The sequence below is a fragment of the Antedon mediterranea genome, chromosome 9, assembly GCF_964355755.1.
Source record: "Antedon mediterranea chromosome 9, ecAntMedi1.1, whole genome shotgun sequence".
NCBI lineage: Eukaryota > Metazoa > Echinodermata > Crinoidea > Comatulida > Antedonidae > Antedon > Antedon mediterranea.
The window spans coordinates 16,726,167-16,746,321 of NC_092678.1; the positions used below are offsets into that span (position 1 = coordinate 16,726,167).

The 20,155-nt window shown below is 34.3% G+C and overlaps 1 long non-coding RNA gene across 2 annotated transcripts; it reads right to left on the bottom strand.

Annotated features, from left to right (window-relative positions):
- Positions 1-15,794: 15,794 nt before the first annotated feature.
- Positions 15,795-18,276, bottom strand: LOC140059345 (uncharacterized). 2 transcript variants are annotated; one of them, XR_011847166.1, is made up of 3 exons: positions 18,144-18,276; positions 16,402-16,612; positions 15,795-16,292 (listed from the first exon to the last, which is right to left on the bottom strand). It is a non-coding gene; the product is annotated as an uncharacterized lncRNA (long non-coding RNA). The 2 variants fall into 2 exon arrangements; XR_011847167.1 differs by having other exon boundaries at positions 18,165-18,239.
- Positions 18,277-20,155: the final 1,879 nt, after the last annotated feature.

Genomic DNA, 20,155 nt, shown 5'->3' on the forward strand with positions numbered 1-20,155 from the left:
ACCTTTTATGTTCCTTGACGGACTCTTAGATTATCTGATGATTTTTTACTCTCTGTTCCACGCATAACCACTAAAACCTTTGGTCATAGATCGTTTTCTTTTGCAGCACCCACACTCTGGAATTCACTCCCCGCACAAATTAAACACTGCTCTTCTGTTGCCTTATTTAAAAAATTGCTCAAAACTCATTTTTTCGACCACTAACATGCCCAGCGCCTTTGATTTTGTACCTCGGTCTTTGAATTGACGCTTTATAAATTTTGATATAATAGTAATAATAATAATAATAATAATAATAATAAGATTGACTTGTAGCTGTAGATGTGCAAGAAACTTCGTTTTATGATTTTAGAGTTGCACAATGAATTGCAATGATTGATCATAGATTGAAAACCAAAAGTAATTTTGTATTGAAACTTGTTGAAAATTTAAGTCATATCATGCGCAAACTTTCTATGAATTAAAAATGGCATGTTTCACAGAAAGTTACGATTTTAAAAATTGTGATGACGTCATCATGTTCAAAAGCGTCACTTATTTTCACCTATTTTGCACTGCATGTAGTACGTATACAGTTAGTGTATACTGTATATACTTAGACGTGACACAAATAGGGAGCGCACACGAACATTTTTTCAATGGCATAATCATTTTTCTGTGCGCAATATTCTAACGTATGACGTGCACGTGGCTTTTGCGCTGCAGATAACCCAAATCTAGTTCAATTTTTATCTTGTCTTTTTCATTAATATACCATTTACATTTATATATGACAGTAGTTTGGTGGATTGTATTAGTTTTATGTAATATTTGATAGATAAATACTGATTATTATTATATTAATGTTCGCTTTTCAGTAATTATTATAAAGATAAAGTTATTAATTTGAATATTTCATATTAGGCCATATAAAACAAATACTAATTTTTTAACGTATTGATACCCACTGATGAAATTCATTTATATTAAAGAAAACGAATTTCTAAAAAAGAAGCCGACATCGTAAAGAAGCCCACTTTGAAAAAAAAAAGAACACAGTCAAATAAAAAGAAGCCGCTCCTTAGCTTGAAATATTAATCTCGAAAAGAAGTCCATCGGAAAAAAGACACTGTGACTATCTGGCTTCTTTTAAAGATAGTTTAGGCTTTTTTCCTAGAGGGTCGGTTTGGCAGTGCAACGGATGCTATGTGAAGACATTCAGCTGATCGCTCGTGTTCAGTTGCCGGATTACTATATTAAATTTAAATTAATAATTTAAAAATCGTAATTAAAGACTTTTATTTTAACCAATGTTATGACAGTATGTGAAGCACTCAGATTATGTGCTTTACATATACATGTGCGTTTTTCTGTCCACAACGGACAGAACAATAATAGACAAATTAAACCCTTATAATTACAGATTTCACCAACCCCGATCTGTAACTTTGTTGGCTTTATCATGTTGTGATTAAATTGTAAGAACCGTATCAATGTATATTCTTGTGAAGATTCTGTGAAGGAATTATTACTGCATGCTTGGTATATTGCTAATGTTTGGACCCCTATGGACGCAATGCACGGTACGCAACGTTGTTTACCAATCATGCAAGCGATGGATTATTCCAACTGTCGATTGCGATTGGTTAACTCGCTTGCGCATGGCATTGCGTCTCTAGTGGGAACCAAAATTTACTGTATGTGAACATTTATTAATGTTAGATTTAAATAAATCAATGTTGTAAAAAAAAATATAATTTGTATTTTCTATTGTTATAATTGTCTGGTAATAAAGTAAGGCGCTGCTGTCAGATGTAAATATAATAATATTTCTGTATAATTATTTGGCAAATTGACAAGTAGGCATACACTGATGCCCCTGTGGAAAGACAATCTCTAACTAAAGACACTGTCAGTCTGCTTGATGAGATTGAAGTAGACTCGGGACGCATTTTTTTCCCTATTAGGTTAAGGCAGAAACTATAGAGGGCCTGATTCCATACAGGAATATTTATGATGTGACGGCAAACCATGGAAATGGTTTTCATCAAGCGGTAACCGAAAATGATCTCTCTTGATAAACTGCTTGCACATGGCCTTTAATCAAAAGCAGTGAGTTGGTGACTTACTGTTTAAAGATTTACTGTCCCCAAAACATTAAAAAAAAATGAAATTAATAAAATCAGAGGACATTTTGTAGTTTTTTATTTCAACAATATTTATCGTACGAGTGTGTTTCATGGACCAAACTGATTATTAGGGAACGTCACAACAATATAATTTGACATACAATAACAAGAAATATAATAGAACAAAATAAAACAAAAATAAGCGGTTAAATGCAATGAAAAAATACTATTTTTACTGTTTTTTTTTTTTTTTTTAAATTACAGTGTTTAGTCGCGTGCAACGCGACTCTACAGCTCACTATGTCGGTCGGTTTGTTGGTCGGTCGGTCGGTTAATCGGTAAATACTAACTTGAGCACGCGACTGCAGCCAAAATGTATTGTAGATGGAGAAGCATTCTATATACTTAAGTCTAGAGTTTACGATTTTTCTTTTTCTGTTTATAAGTTTGTTAATATGGATAATATTTCCGAAATAAAAAGAAATTAAATTGAATTGAAAGTTAGAATCATCTCCAAACGTGTGCAATTTATTAATATATACAATCCATGAACAAAGATAGAAAAAACATGAACCTACAAGTCGGTGTGAAGTTTATATATTGATATTGTTATTGTTTCAAATTGGTTAAATTAACTTCAACAAATAGAATTTCATATAAAATATAAGATAACTTAAATCTATAAGTATTCAAAGTGAATGACTGTCATGTGATATCAAAATGGCATATTCAACAAAACAATTCAAAAATCCCTTTTCAGGATGAATAAGGCTTAGTTATATACACGTTTATATTGCAAATAATACTGTTTTTATTTGTACATCACCAAAATAGGTACTCGGATTTTGATCGTCTATGCTGTCTTGTGGGTGACATTAAAATCTGCAAGCCGACCGATGTCTTTGCGTCTTGCAAAGACTTGTTAAAAAGAGAAGTCTTACGGGTGTTGATGTTCCTTATTGGGATATCATTCGTCATTGGAAATTTAGTTGTTATAATCTCACGATGTTATAAAAAGGATGACAAAACCGATAATATCAACAGCAGTGCGAAAAGGGTTCAAACCACACTGATCACCAACCTTGCCGTGTCCGACCTGTTAATGGCTATTTATTTAATAACAATAGCAAGTGCGGATGTTCATTACAGAGGACGATACTGGGTAGTTGCAAAGGATTGGAAGGACAGCTTCATGTGTAGCTTTTCCGGAGCTGTTTCTACTCTTTCGGGTGAATGTTCGGTGTTTACTTTAATGGTTATGAACGTTGATCGCGCTGTTAACATCGTAAACCCATTTAGCACCAGACGTCTCAACCGCAAATACTGCAGAATTCTCATTGTATTCGCTTGGCTCGTTTTCCTTGTGCTTAGTTTTCTACCAGTTTTACACAAACTAAGCGTCATCGACATGCCGTATTTCGGCGACAGTTACTATGGAAAGCAGAGTGTATGTCTGGCACTTCCACTAACCAGAAGCCGATGGCCAGGATGGGAGTACGCCGTTGCCATATTTGTTGTGTTTAATGGAATAGGTTTTATCGTCATCGCTGTGAGTTATGCCACCATTTTCTTCTCAGTTCAGAGGTCAGGAGCCACCGTCTGTGGACGACGAAAACGAAAGGAACAATTAAAAATGGCACGGAAATTAGGAATCATTGTCTTTACTGATTTTTGTTGCTGGTTCCCGATAATCCTAATGAGTTTCTGTTCAGAAATGGGGTGGTGGGATATTCCTGACGAAATTTACGTGTGGGCAGCGACGTTTATTATACCAATAAACTCGTCGGTCAACCCTTATCTTTTCACAATTGTCTATATGTGCATATGTAAACATAAGTAAGCCCAAGTATCCATTGAGTTACACGCAAAAGGGTTTTTCCCGAAGATAGAAAATATTTGTGTACTATACAATACAATTTATAGAGAACGTTTCTATTTAAAATTAAATAGGCCTAAAAGTAGGACGATCCCATAAAAGACGTAAACAAAGTACATTACATCATTTTTTAATCCATGATTACATATACATTTATCGATGTGGTTTGGTGGATTACATTAGTTTTATGTAAGATTTGGTATATAAAATTTAGTTTTTATTTCAATTGATGTTGGTTTTATCATTAATTATGACATATACATTTATCGATATAGTTTGGTGGATTTTGTGAATTCATGTAAGGTTTGGTAGATAAAGTATTTACGGTACTGTATTTTTATCATTTATAATTAATTTTGACTTTTCACTAATCATTAAAATAAAGTTAATAATGTGAACATTTCGTAGGCCATATCAAACAAATAATATTTGTTTAGCATCCCGAACCCTAATACGGATGAAATTGGAGCGACATGATTGTACTTTCCCTTTAAAAAAACGAATTGTAAGAGCTGATGTAGGCTACTATGTCCGTTTTGATGACATACCATAACATCTAAAAAAAAAGGCCGACCTCGAAAAGAAGCCCACCTCGAAAAGATGCCCAATCCCGAAAAGATGCCTTTTTTGTGGTTTGCAAAAGTGATCTCGAAACTGTAGTTGTATAACTTTGTCATAAGAAAAAAAAATAGCACCCCATTTTATTACTATTGGCTCATCTTTCATACATCCGTCTCAATTAGTTACTAATCTTGGTATAAAACGTGACGAATCTCTAAACATGCAAGCACACATCAGTTATATTACTAAATCAGTAAACTTTTATCTTCACAATATTGCACACATTCGATGATTTCTTTCGATACGCTCCACATCCTCTATCATTCATGGTTTTATCTCCTCTCGTCTTGATTATTGCAATTCTCTGTTCTATGCCCTTCCGAATTTTCAAATTAATCGTCTTCAACGACTACAGAACTCGGCTGCTCGTATCATTACGTTCACTAACCGTCGCTCTCACATTTCACCTGTTCTTCGAGAACTTCACTGGCTCCCAATTGACAATCGAATCAAATTTATAATCTTGCTCCTTACTTTTAAAGCACTTCTTTTCAACCAACCTGCTTATATCCGTCAATTGATCACCTTTTATGTTCCTGGACGGACTCTTAGATTATCTGATGATTTTTTACTCTCTGTTCCACGCATAACCACTAAAACCTTTGGTCATAGATCGTTTTCTTTTGCAGCACCCACACTCTGGAATTCACTCCCCGCACAAATTAAACACTGCTCTTCTGTTGCCTTATTTAAAAAATTGCTCAAAACTCATTTTTTCGACCACTAACATGCCCAGCGCCTTTGATTTTGTACCTCGGTCTTTGAATTGACGCTTTATAAATTTTGATATAATAGTAATAATAATAATAATAATAATAATAATAAGATTGACTTGTAGCTGTAGATGTGCAAGAAACTTCGTTTTATGATTTTAGAGTTGCACAATGAATTGCAATGATTGATCATAGATTGAAAACCAAAAGTAATTTTGTATTGAAACTTGTTGAAAATTTAAGTCATATCATGCGCAAACTTTCTATGAATTAAAAATGGCATGTTTCACAGAAAGTTACGATTTTAAAAATTGTGATGACGTCATCATGTTCAAAAGCGTCACTTATTTTCACCTATTTTGCACTGCATGTAGTACGTATACAGTTAGTGTATACTGTATATACTTAGACGTGACACAAATAGGGAGCGCACACGAACATTTTTTCAATGGCATAATCATTTTTCTGTGCGCAATATTCTAACGTATGACGTGCACGTGGCTTTTGCGCTGCAGATAACCCAAATCTAGTTCAATTTTTATCTTGTCTTTTTCATTAATATACCATTTACATTTATATATGACAGTAGTTTGGTGGATTGTATTAGTTTTATGTAATATTTGATAGATAAATACTGATTATTATTATATTAATGTTCGCTTTTCAGTAATTATTATAAAGATAAAGTTATTAATTTGAATATTTCATATTAGGCCATATAAAACAAATACTAATTTTTTAACGTATTGATACCCACTGATGAAATTCATTTATATTAAAGAAAACGAATTTCTAAAAAAGAAGCCGACATCGTAAAGAAGCCCACTTTGGAAAAAAAAAGAACACAGTCAAATAAAAAGAAGCCGCTCCTTAGCTTGAAATATTAATCTCGAAAAGAAGTCCATCGGAAAAAAGACACTGTGACTATCTGGCTTCTTTTAAAGATAGTTTAGGCTTTTTTCCTAGAGGGTCGGTTTGGCAGTGCAACGGATGCTATGTGAAGACATTCAGCTGATCGCTCGTGTTCAGTTGCCGGATTACTATATTAAATTTAAATTAATAATTTAAAAATCGTAATTAAAGACTTTTATTTTAACCAATGTTATGACAGTATGTGAAGCACTCAGATTATGTGCTTTACATATACATGTGCGTTTTTCTGTCCACAACGGACAGAACAATAATAGACAAATTAAACCCTTATAATTACAGATTTCACCAACCCCGATCTGTAACTTTGTTGGCTTTATCATGTTGTGATTAAATTGTAAGAACCGTATCAATGTATATTCTTGTGAAGATTCTGTGAAGGAATTATTACTGCATGCTTGGTATATTGCTAATGTTTGGTCCCCCTATGGACGCAATGCACGGTACGCAACGTTGTTTACCAATCATGCAAGCGATGGATTATTCCAACTGTCGATTGCGATTGGTTAACTCGCTTGCGCATGGCATTGCGTCTCTAGTGGGAACCAAAATTTACTGTATGTGAACATTTATTAATGTTAGATTTAAATAAATCAATGTTGTAAAAAAAAATATAATTTGTATTTTCTATTGTTATAATTGTCTGGTAATAAAGTAAGGCGCTGCTGTCAGATGTAAATATAATAATATTTCTGTATAATTATTTGGCAAATTGACAAGTAGGCATACACTGATGCCCCTGTGGAAAGACAATCTCTAACTAAAGACACTGTCAGTCTGCTTGATGAGATTGAAGTAGACTCGGGACGCATTTTTTTCCCTATTAGGTTAAGGCAGAAACTATAGAGGGCCTGATTCCATACAGGAATATTTATGATGTGACGGCAAACCATGGAAATGGTTTTCATCAAGCGGTAACCGAAAATGATCTCTCTTGATAAACTGCTTGCACATGGCCTTTAATCAAAAGCAGTGAGTTGGTGACTTACTGTTTAAAGATTTACTGTCCCCAAAACATTAAAAAAAAATGAAATTAATAAAATCAGAGGACATTTTGTAGTTTTTTATTTCAACAATATTTATCGTACGAGTGTGTTTCATGGACCAAACTGATTATTAGGGAACGTCACAACAATATAATTTGACATACAATAACAAGAAATATAATAGAACAAAATAAAACAAAAATAAGCGGTTAAATGCAATGAAAAAATACTATTTTTACTGTTTTTTGTTTTTTTTTTAAATTACAGTGTTTAGTCGCGTGCAACGCGACTCTACAGCTCACTATGTCGGTCGGTTTGTTGGTCGGTCGGTCGGTTAATCGGTAAATACTAACTTGAGCACGCGACTGCAGCCAAAATGTATTGTAGATGGAGAAGCATTCTATATACTTAAGTCTAGAGTTTACGATTTTTCTTTTTCTGTTTATAAGTTTGTTAATATGGATAATATTTCCGAAATAAAAAGAAATTAAATTGAATTGAAAGTTAGAATCATCTCCAAACGTGTGCAATTTATTAATATATACAATCCATGAACAAAGATAGAAAAAACATGAACCTACAAGTCGGTGTGAAGTTTATATATTGATATTGTTATTGTTTCAAATTGGTTAAATTAACTTCAACAAATAGAATTTCATATAAAATATAAGATAACTTAAATCTATAAGTATTCAAAGTGAATGACTGTCATGTGATATCAAAATGGCATATTCAACAAAACAATTCAAAAATCCCTTTTCAGGATGAATAAGGCTTAGTTATATACACGTTTATATTGCAAATAATACTGTTTTTATTTGTACATCACCAAAATAGGTACTCGGATTTTGATCGTCTATGCTGTCTTGTGGGTGACATTAAAATCTGCAAGCCGACCGATGTCTTTGCGTCTTGCAAAGACTTGTTAAAAAGAGAAGTCTTACGGGTGTTGATGTTCCTTATTGGGATATCATTCGTCATTGGAAATTTAGTTGTTATAATCTCACGATGTTATAAAAAGGATGACAAAACCGATAATATCAACAGCAGTGCGAAAAGGGTTCAAACCACACTGATCACCAACCTTGCCGTGTCCGACCTGTTAATGGCTATTTATTTAATAACAATAGCAAGTGCGGATGTTCATTACAGAGGACGATACTGGGTAGTTGCAAAGGATTGGAAGGACAGCTTCATGTGTAGCTTTTCCGGAGCTGTTTCTACTCTTTCGGGTGAATGTTCGGTGTTTACTTTAATGGTTATGAACGTTGATCGCGCTGTTAACATCGTAAACCCATTTAGCACCAGACGTCTCAACCGCAAATACTGCAGAATTCTCATTGTATTCGCTTGGCTCGTTTTCCTTGTGCTTAGTTTTCTACCAGTTTTACACAAACTAAGCGTCATCGACATGCCGTATTTCGGCGACAGTTACTATGGAAAGCAGAGTGTATGTCTGGCACTTCCACTAACCAGAAGCCGATGGCCAGGATGGGAGTACGCCGTTGCCATATTTGTTGTGTTTAATGGAATAGGTTTTATCGTCATCGCTGTGAGTTATGCCACCATTTTCTTCTCAGTTCAGAGGTCAGGAGCCACCGTCTGTGGACGACGAAAACGAAAGGAACAATTAAAAATGGCACGGAAATTAGGAATCATTGTCTTTACTGATTTTTGTTGCTGGTTCCCGATAATCCTAATGAGTTTCTGTTCAGAAATGGGGTGGTGGGATATTCCTGACGAAATTTACGTGTGGGCAGCGACGTTTATTATACCAATAAACTCGTCGGTCAACCCTTATCTTTTCACAATTGTCTATATGTGCATATGTAAACATAAGTAAGCCCAAGTATCCATTGAGTTACACGCAAAAGGGTTTTTCCCGAAGATAGAAAATATTTGTGTACTATACAATACAATTTATAGAGAACGTTTCTATTTAAAATTAAATAGGCCTAAAAGTAGGACGATCCCATAAAAGACGTAAACAAAGTACATTACATCATTTTTTAATCCATGATTACATATACATTTATCGATGTGGTTTGGTGGATTACATTAGTTTTATGTAAGATTTGGTATATAAAATTTAGTTTTTATTTCAATTGATGTTGGTTTTATCATTAATTATAACATATACATTTATCGATATAGTTTGGTGGATTTTGTGAATTCATGTAAGGTTTGGTAGATAAAGTATTTACGGTACTGTATTTTTATCATTTATAATTAATTTTGACTTTTCACTAATCATTAAAATAAAGTTAATAATGTGAATATTTCGTAGGCCATATCAAACAAATAATATTTGTTTAGCATCCCGAACCCTAATACGGATGAAATTGGAGCGACATGATTGTACTTTCCCTTTAAAAAAACGAATTGTAAGAGCTGATGTAGGCTACTATGTCCGTTTTGATGACATACCGTAACATCTAAAAAAAAGGCCGACCTCGAAAAAAAGGCCGACCTCGAAAAGAAGCCCACCTCGAAAAGATGCCCAATCCCGTTGTGGTTTGCAAAAGTGATCTCGAAACTGTAGTTGTATAACTTTGTCATAAGAAAAAAAATAGCACCCCATTTTATTACTATTGGCTCATCTTTCATACATCCGTCTCAATTAGTTACTAATCTTGGTATAAAACGTGACGAATCTCTAAACATGCAAGCACACATCAGTTATATTACTAAATCAGTAAACTTTTATCTTCACAATAATGCACACATTCGATGATTTCTTTCGATACGCTCCACATCCTCTATCATTCATGGTTTTATCTCCTCTCGTCTTGATTATTGCAATTCTCTGTTCTATGCCCTTCCGAATTTTCAAATTAATCATCTTCAACGACTACAGAACTCGGCTGCTCGTATCATTACGTTCACTAACCGTCGCTCTCACATTTCACCTGTTCTTCGAGAACTTCACTGGCTCCCAATTGACAATCGAATCAAATTTATAATCTTGCTCCTTACTTTTAAAGCACTTCTTTTCAACCAACCTGCTTATATCCGTCAATTGATCACCTTTTATGTTCCTGGACGGACTCTTAGATTATCTGATGATTTTTTACTCTCTGTTCCACGCATAACCAACTAAAACCTTTGGTCATAGATCGTTTTCTTTTGCAGCACCCACACTCTGGAATTCACTCCCCGCACAAATTAAACACTGCTCTTCTGTTGCCTTATTTAAAAAATTGCTCAAAACTCATTTTTTCGACCACTAACATGCCCAGCGCCTTTGATTTTGTACCTCGATCTTTGAATTGACGCTTTATAAATTTTGATATAATAGTAATAATAATAATAATAATAATAAGATTGACTTGTAGCTGTAGATGTGCAAGAAACTTCGTTTTATGATTTTAGAGTTGCACAATGAATTGCAATGATTGATCATAGATTGAAAACCAAAAGTAATTTTGTATTGAAACTTGTTGAAAATTTAAGTCATATCATGCGCAAACTTTCTATGAATTAAAAATGGCATGTTTCACAGAAAGTTACGATTTTAAAAATTGTGATGACGTCATCATGTTCAAAAGCGTCACTTATTTTCACCTATTCTGCACTGTATGTAGTACGTATACAGTTAGTGTATACTGTATATACTTAGACGTGACACAAATAGGGAGCGCACACGAACATTTTTTCAATGGCATAATCATTTTTCTGTGCGCAATATTCTAACGTATGACGTGCACGTGGCTTTTGCGCTGCAGATAACCCAAATCTAGTTCAATTTTTATCTTGTCTTTTTCATTAATATACCATTTACATTTATATATGACAGTAGTTTGGTGGATTGTATTAGTTTTATGTAATATTTGATAGATAAATACTGATTATTATTATATTAATGTTCGCTTTTCAGTAATTATTATAAAGATAAAGTTATTAATTTGAATATTTCATATTAGGCCATATAAAACAAATACTAATTTTTTAACGTATTGATACCCACTGATGAAATTCATTTATATTAAAGAAAACAAATTTCTAAAAAAGAAGCCGACATCGTAAAGAAGCCCACTTTGGAAAAAAAAAAGAACACAGTCAAATAAAAAGAAGCCGCTCCTTAGCTTGAAATATTAATCTCGAAAAGAAGTCCATCGGAAAAAAGACACTGTGACTATCTGGCTTCTTTTAAAGATAGTTTAGGCTTTTTTCCTAGAGGGTCGGTTTGGCAGTGCAACGGATGCTATGTGAAGACATTCAGCTGATCGCTCGTGTTCAGTTGCCGGATTACTATATTAAATTTAAATTAATAATTTAAAAATCGTAATTAAAGACTTTTATTTTAACCAATGTTATGACAGTATGTGAAGCACTCAGATTATGTGCTTTACATATACATGTGCGTTTTTCTGTCCACAACGGACAGAACAATAATAGACAAATTAAACCCTTATAATTACAGATTTCACCAACCCCGATCTGTAACTTTGTTGGCTTTATCATGTTGTGATTAAATTGTAAGAACCGTATCAATGTATATTCTTGTGAAGATTCTGTGAAGGAATTGTTACTGCATGCTTGGTATATTGCTAATGTTTGGTCCCCCTATGGACGCAATGCACGGTACGCAACGTTGTTTACCAATCATGCAAGCGATGGATTATTCCAACTGTCGATTGCGATTGGTTAACTCGCTTACGCATGGCATTGCGTCTCTAGTGGGAACCAAAATTTACTGTATGTGAACATTTATTAATGTTAGATTTAAATAAATCAATGTTGTAAAAAAAAATATAATTTGTCTTTTCTATTGTTATAATTGTCTGGTAATAAAGTAAGGCGCTGCTGTCAGATGTAAATATAATAATATTTCTGTATAATTATTTGGCAAATTGACAAGTAGGCATACACTGATGCCCCTGTGGAAAGACAATCTCTAACTAAAGACACTGTCAGTCTGCTTGATGGGATTGAAGTAGACTCGGGACGCATTTTTTTCCCTATTAGGTTAAGGCAGAAACTATAGAGGGCCTGATTCCATACAGGAATATTTATGATGTGACGGCAAACCATGGAAATGGTTTTCATCAAGCGGTAACCGAAAATGATCTCTCTTGATAAACTGCTTGCACATGGCCTTTAATCAAAAGCAGTGAGTTGGTGACTTACTGTTTAAAGATTTACTGTCCCCAAAACATTTAAAAAAAATGAAATTAATAAAATCAGAGGACATTTTGTAGTTTTTTATTTCAACAATATTTATCGTACGAGTGTGTTTCATGGACCAAACTGATTATTAGGGAACGTCACAACAATATAATTTGACATACAATAACAAGAAATATAATAGAACAAAATAAAACAAAAATAAGCGGTTAAATGAAATGAAAAAATACTATTTTTACTGTTTTTTGTTTTTTTTTTTAATTACAGTGTTTAGTCGCGTGCAACGCGACTCTACAGCTCACTATGTCGGTCGGTTTGTTGGTCGGTCGGTCGGTTAGTCGGTAAATACTAACTTGAGCACGCGACTGCAGCCAAAATGTATTGTAGATGGAGAAGCATTCTATATACTTAAGTCTAGAGTTTACGATTTTTCTTTTTCTGTTTATAAGTTTGTTAATATGGATGATATTTCCGAAATAAAAAGAAATTAAATTGAATTGAAAGTTAGAATCATCTCCAAACGTGTGCAATTTATTAATATTATACAATCCATGAACAAAGATAGAAAAAACATGAACCTACAAGTCGGTGTGAAGTTTATATATTGATATTGTTATAGGTTCAAATTGGTTAAATTAACTTCAACAAATAGAATTTCATATAAAATATAAGATAACTTAAATCTATAAGTATTCAAAGTAAATAACTGTCATGTGATATCAAAATGGCATATTCAACAAAACAATTCAAAAATCCCTTTTCAGGATGAATAAGGCTTAGTTATATATACGTTTATATTGCAAATAATACTGTTTTTATTTGTACATCACCAAAATAGGTACTCGGATTTTGCTCGTCTATGCTGTCTTGTGGGTGACATTAAAATCTGCAAGCCGACCGATGTCTTTGCGTCTTGCAAAGACTTGCTAAAATGAGAAGTCTTACGGGTGTTGATGTTCCTTATTGGGATATCATTCGTCATTGGAAATTTAGTTGTTATAATCTCACGATGTTATAAAAAGGATGACAACACCGATAATATCAACAGCAGTGCGAAAAGGGTTCAAACCACACTGATCACCAACCTTGCCGTGTCCGACCTGTTAATGGCTATTTATTTAATAACAATAGCAAGTGCGGATGTTCATTACAGAGGACGATACTGGGTAGTTGCAAAGGATTGGAAGGACAGCTTCATGTGTAGCTTTTCCGGAGCTGTTTCTACTCTTTCGGGTGAATGTTCGGTGTTTACTTTAATGGTTATGAGCGTTGATCGCGCTGTTAACATCGTAAACCCATTTAGCACCAGACGTCTCAACCGCAAATACTGCAGAATTCTCATCGGATTCGCTTGGCTCGTTTTCCTTGTGCTTAGTTTTCTACCAGTTTTACACAAACTAAGCGTCATCGACATGCCGTATTTCGACGACAGTTACTATGGAAAGCAGAGTGTATGTCTGGCACTTCCACTAACCAGAAGCCGATGGCCAGGATGCGATTTTTTTTTTCGTACATAAGTTGGGGACCCCCTCATGAAACGTCACAAAATAAACATGAATAATTCATCAGTTAAATTTGTTGTTCCGTGTGCACCCAAGCGTATAGCAACAAGAATTGATTACACGCACAATTAAACTGCGATACGATTCTTTCTACAGTAGGCCTAGGATTCTAGGTCAATTCACGTGATTCGCGCACTCTACTTCACACGCACACCACTATGCAAAGTGTGTCAGGCTAATCGACAGCTAGGCAAGACATTAGACTAAGTAGTAATTCATTAAACATAGCCTAAAGAAAGCTTAGACCCACAAGAATAAAAAATGTGTATAGTATTTGTGTACTGTAATTTTTTAATTCTGCTATTTTATTATCAAACAATATACATGTACTCAAAGGAACTTTAAAAATGCGCGTATATGAACACATGAGATGGGAAGATTAGACCCACGAGAATAAAAAATGTATTTTTGTGTAATGTTTATTGTTTAATTTTGCTGACTTATTACTCGGTCGGATTGGTTGTGTCATACCTAACACACACACGTCACACACACCGTACCCACACAGCTACTACTAGGCCTAGAATAGACATGGGTTTAGAGACTAATAATTAGGCCTAATAGTATTAATAGAAACTATAATTTTAACACGTAATTCTTTAGTAATAAATTATATTAAAAACACCATAAACTAAAGGCTGATTATTTCGACAATCCACACAAAACGCCGCTATTCTTCTATGAAATCGCACGCCGCAACAACAGCGGAGATAGGCCTAGAATCGTACCGCACTTGTGTAATCACTTCTTGTTGCTATACGCTTGGGTGCACACGGAACAAGAAAATTTAACTGATGAATTATTCATGTTTATTTTGTGACGTTTCATGAGGGGGTCCCCAACTTATGTACGAAAAAAAAAATCGCGGCCAGGATGGGAGTACGCCGTTGCCATATTTGTTGTGTTTAATGGAATAGGTTTTATCGTCATCGCTGTGAGTTATGCCACCGTTTTCTTCTCAGTTCAGAGGTCAGGAGCCACCGTCTGTGGACGACGAAAACGAAAGGAACAATTAAAAATGGCACGGGAATTAGGAATCATTGTCTTTACTGATTTTTGTTGCTGGTTCCCGATAATCCTAATGAGTTTCTGTTCAGAAATGGGGTGGTGGTATATTCCTGAGGAAATTTACGCGTGGGCAGCGACGGTTATTATACCAATAAACTCGTCGGTCAACCCTTATCTTCTCACAATTGTCTATATGTGCATATGTAAACATAAGTAAGCCCAAGTACCCATTGAGTTACACGCAAAAAGTGTTTTTCCCGAAGATAGAAAATATTTGTGTACTATACAAAACAATTTATAGAGAACGTTTTTATTTAAAATTAAATAGGCCTAAAAGTAGGACGATCCCATAAAAGACTAAACAAAGTACATTACATCATTTTTTAATCCATGATTACATATACATGTATCGATGTAGTTTGGTGGATTATATTAGTTTTATGTAAGATTTGGTAGATAATATGTAGTTTTTATTTCAATTGATGTTGGTTTTATCATTAATTATAACATATACATTTATCGATATATAGTTTAGTGGAATTTTTAAATTTTAATGATTGATCATAGATTAAAAACCAAAAGTCATTTTGTATTTAAACTTGGTGAAAATGTAAGTCATATCATGCGCAAACTTTCTATGGATTAAAAATGGCATGTTTCGCAGAAAGTTACGATTTTCAAAATTGTGATGACGTCATCATGTTCAAAAGCGTCAATAACTTTGGTCACTTATTTACACCTACACACTAAAAAAAAAGGTGCAAATCTCTACCTAAAAAGGTGCAAACCGATGCAACAATAGCAGCTCCCTTTAAGGTGCACAACTGCACCTTTGACGAAAGGTGCAATTTTGAACCCTGATAAAGGGTGCTATAATGCTCCTTTGGAGTTCACATTTGCACCATATAAGGTGTAATTTTCTACCCTAAAAGGTGCAAACTAAATGCAACAATAGCAGCTCCCCAAAGGAGCAAAATTCAACCTCTAAATAAAGGTGCAACTTTACACCCTAATAAAAGGTTCAATAATGCTCCTCTAAGATTCAAATTTCTGTTAAAAAGGTGCACAAATAAAAATCACTAAAATACAAAAAATATTGATTAAGCTTTGTATAATTTTATTCAACTTTAAAACATTACATTATTCAATTCAACTGCTGAATTAATGGATGGCAATTACCAGTCTCTGCACCTTAAATAGAGTGTGGCCATCTCTTCTCAAACCAACAATAGGCCTATTGTTAAAATTATCTAATGATGACATCTTTGGCAGTATTCTCTTCTTATCCCCATATATCTGAAACAGTGTTCTTGATGTCTGGTTCACCTTTTCCGAACATTTTCACCTGATTATGTACTTTCCTAAAAAGCATGAAATAGGAAGGGAAACTATTATATTAATATTATCATTAATATGACAACATCATACAATACATTATTGACATTGTTCTGATTTTTAAAGTCAAATTACCTTGACCACATGCTTCACATACTTTAAAGTATGTTCCTCTCCCTTTCCTGAGCTCGTAGTATAGTAGGCCCTATATACTAGAGTATTACAGTACATGTGGTCACATTTCTTTCTCCTTTTCTGAACATCTTTATTGCTGCTGATTAGAGCAGAGGTGCTCTTTCATGTTTTAAACTTATTTTATCCCTCCATGACATCATGTAGGCTGTAACTATAATTAAAAATAATGATAATGTGTATAAGAATTTAATATAGGCCTAGGCCTAATAATACCCAGCTACTGTAATAACTAATATTAATAACTAGGCCCCTGGCCTGCCTAGCTAGGCCTATTATTAATTATAGGCCTAGCAGGCTAGCTAGGCCTAGGACTGCTTTTAATTAAGTTTAAGGTCTAGGCCTAACCAAGGCATATAGCTAGGCCTATTATGCCTAACCTACTAGCTAGACCCAGGTAAGTAGGCCTCTAGGCCTAGACTGCATACTTTAGGCTTAACCTAGCCTAGGCCTAATAGAGGCCGCCTAGATAGGCTAGGTAGGAGGCCTCTAGCTAGGGGTGTCACAAAACCTAAGACCACGAAAGCTAAGATCCCCTAAGACCTAAGATCACGAAAGCTAAGACCTAAGATTACAAATATTTATCTTTCGCACCTCAGACCTGCCTTGTATTTTAACTCCCAACATTTATTCTGAATACCACACCTTAGAATTGGCACTTTCATGAAAAAGAATCAAATAAAAAGTAACAAATACATTTTTAAATTGATGATTTTACAGACGTTTTTCTCGCACACAAAATGACTAGCCTACAGTACACTGGTAGGCCTACCCCATGTTCAATGTTTTTGTTTCTATGGAACGTCAAAAGAGCAAAAATTATATAGAGGGCTGAAAACTCTGTGGAGTCCATCTACAGTGTGCATGGAAAAATGTAAAATAAAAATTTTAATGATAATAGTATAATCATGCAAGTACGAAGAAATAAATACTGGCAAATAAATTTTAACTTAAAAATCATGATAAGTTTTTTTGTTTTGTTTTCTTTCTGTTTTTATACTTGTACTATTATTGTTGCTTTTTTGGTGCTCTATAAAAACAAAAACATTGAGCATGGGGAGCTCGAGGAGTTACATTACAGTATACAAAGAAACACGTCTGTAAAATCATCAATTTAAAGGATTTATTTATTTGTTATTATGTGTTTCTCCTTCTGAAAGTACTTATAAGTCCTAATTTTAAAGTGTGGTATTCAGGATAAAGTTATTAAACAAATTTGGAGTCAAAATACAAGAAAGGCAGGTGCGTAAGAAAAACATCCTCTGAACCAACACATTGAAGTAAAATATATACCAACAAACAACCCGTCAAGTTTGTTTGTTGTAAAGAAAAAATATACATTTACTCAACGGGCGAAAATAATGTGAGTTTATCTGTGTTTTGCGGTAGTATTAAATTATATTTATGGTATTAAATGAAACCTACTGTGTTTAAAATTATGTATGGATAAACAAGTATTGTTTTTAAGCTGTAGTATATCTTAGAATTTGTAATCTTAGGTCTTGGGTCTTAGCTTTCGTGATCTTAGGTCTTAGGGGGTCTTAGCTTTCGTGGTCTTAGGTTTCGTGACACCCCTCTAGCTAGCCATATTTATTTATTTAGCTATCATTTTTAAGTTTTAGGCCTAGCCTAGGCTTATAGGCCTATACAATAATTAATCTAATAAAAACAACCAAACTACATGCCTATAAAGCTTCGTTACTTACTTTTAACAGCTATCCTACACTGGAGAGGTGTGGGAGCTAGGCCTAGGCCTAGTTTAATTTTATAGCCTGATTTTTTGGGCGCAAACTCCTCAATTCAAACTGCATGTTTAACAACCGCACGCGCTTAAAATTATTGTTCAATTCCTGTTTCAAATAAATTTAGAATTTTAATTGTGAGTGAGTGGCCGAGCGGTTAAGACAGTGGAACCGTAATCACGTAGCCATAACATCGGCAGAGGTTCGAGGCTCACTCACTCCATGGTTCTGGTGGTAGAACGAGTCTTCTCGGATAAGGACTATAAACCGTAGGTCCAGTGTACACAACTTGCTCGTGAGCACTTTAAAGAACCTAGTACACCTTTCGAGACGAGTAGGGGGTTACCCCGGTGTACTAGTACATCACAGCCACTGATCACCAACTGGGCCCTCTGGGAGATCAGTCTTTGACTGAAGAGGTTACCTAGTATAAAGATAAAACAAACAAGAACAGATGCCTACATTATGATATTAGATATTCTAATAATATTGTTAGATATGAAAGAAAAGTTTACTTATTCTAGACTTAAGCAAACCAGAGTAAATAACCTCTGAAATTCAATATTTTAACAATTGTTTACAGACATCTTGCGTGCGCATACGGTACGAAATTGTACAAACATTGTACAAAAAGGTGCTATTATGCACCTTTTAACTGATGTTAAACCTTATAGGGTGCCCAGTTGAACCTTTGAATTTATCATGTTAAAGGTATTAAACTTTAATTTTCAGTTACAAGCCAGCGACTTTCTAATGTTCCGTAAAAAAAAGATTTGTTCGAATTCCGATAGCTGTCCCCACAAACCTATCTATATTATTATTAATCTTTCTTATTTTTGTTTTAACTTACCACAATAATGTCATTCTAAAAAAATTGTCCTTATCATCACCTTTTAAGCTTTTAGAAGCCCTAAGTTAAACATATCAAGAAGCGTTCATTAATCTAATAGGTCTTATTTGTCACACAGTCACCATGGCCTACTTGGGCCTTTGCGGTGCAGTTCTGCACCTTTTTATACTTGTCTGCATTTTTCGATATAAAAGGTGCAAAAATAAACCTTTTATGAACTCTGCACCATTTTATGAGAAAAAGGCGCAAGTTAGCACCCTTTTATAGGTTTGCATCTTTTATTGCACCTTTAGTTTTAAGTGTGTATTCTGCACTGTATGTAGTACGTATACAGTATATAGTGTATACTGTATATACTTAGACGTGACACAAAATAGAGAGCGCACTAACATTTTTTCAATGGCATAATCATTTTTCTGTGCGCAATATTCTAACGTATGACGTGCACGTGGCTTTTGCGGTGCAGATAACCCAAATCTAGTTCAATTTTTATGTTGTCTTTTTCATTAATATAACATTTACATTTATATATGACAGTAGTTTGGTGGATTGTATTAGTTTTATGTAATATTTGATAGATAAATACTGATTATTATTATAATTAATGTTCGCTTTTCAGTAAAGATAACGTTATTAATTAGGATATTTCATATATTAATATATTGAAACATTAATCTCGACGAAAAGAAGTTTCTCGGACACGGTTTGTGAATTTCGCATGCTCCATGCCATGTTCAATATTGTCGTTTCTATGAAGCGCCAAAAGAGCAACTATGATAGAGAAATTACAATCAAACCCAGAAAAGTTCAGTTTTCCCCGGCCCATATCACAAGCATTTATTAAAACCTGGTGAAACTAAATTGGTTCAACTTTACGGGAAAGTGCCTTCCATCCTCAAGAATTCCGAGGTTGTATTACTATCTACAAAACATCTTACCGAGGTTAGCCCGAGCAACATGCTAGTTAAATTGCATAGAGGGAACGCTTCAATTCCCGTTACCAATAACACTACTAAACATATTTTTCTACATAAACGTCGCCCAGTTGCACATTTTGATACAACAGACACTACCCACATTTGTCAACAACTACCTTCACTGACTG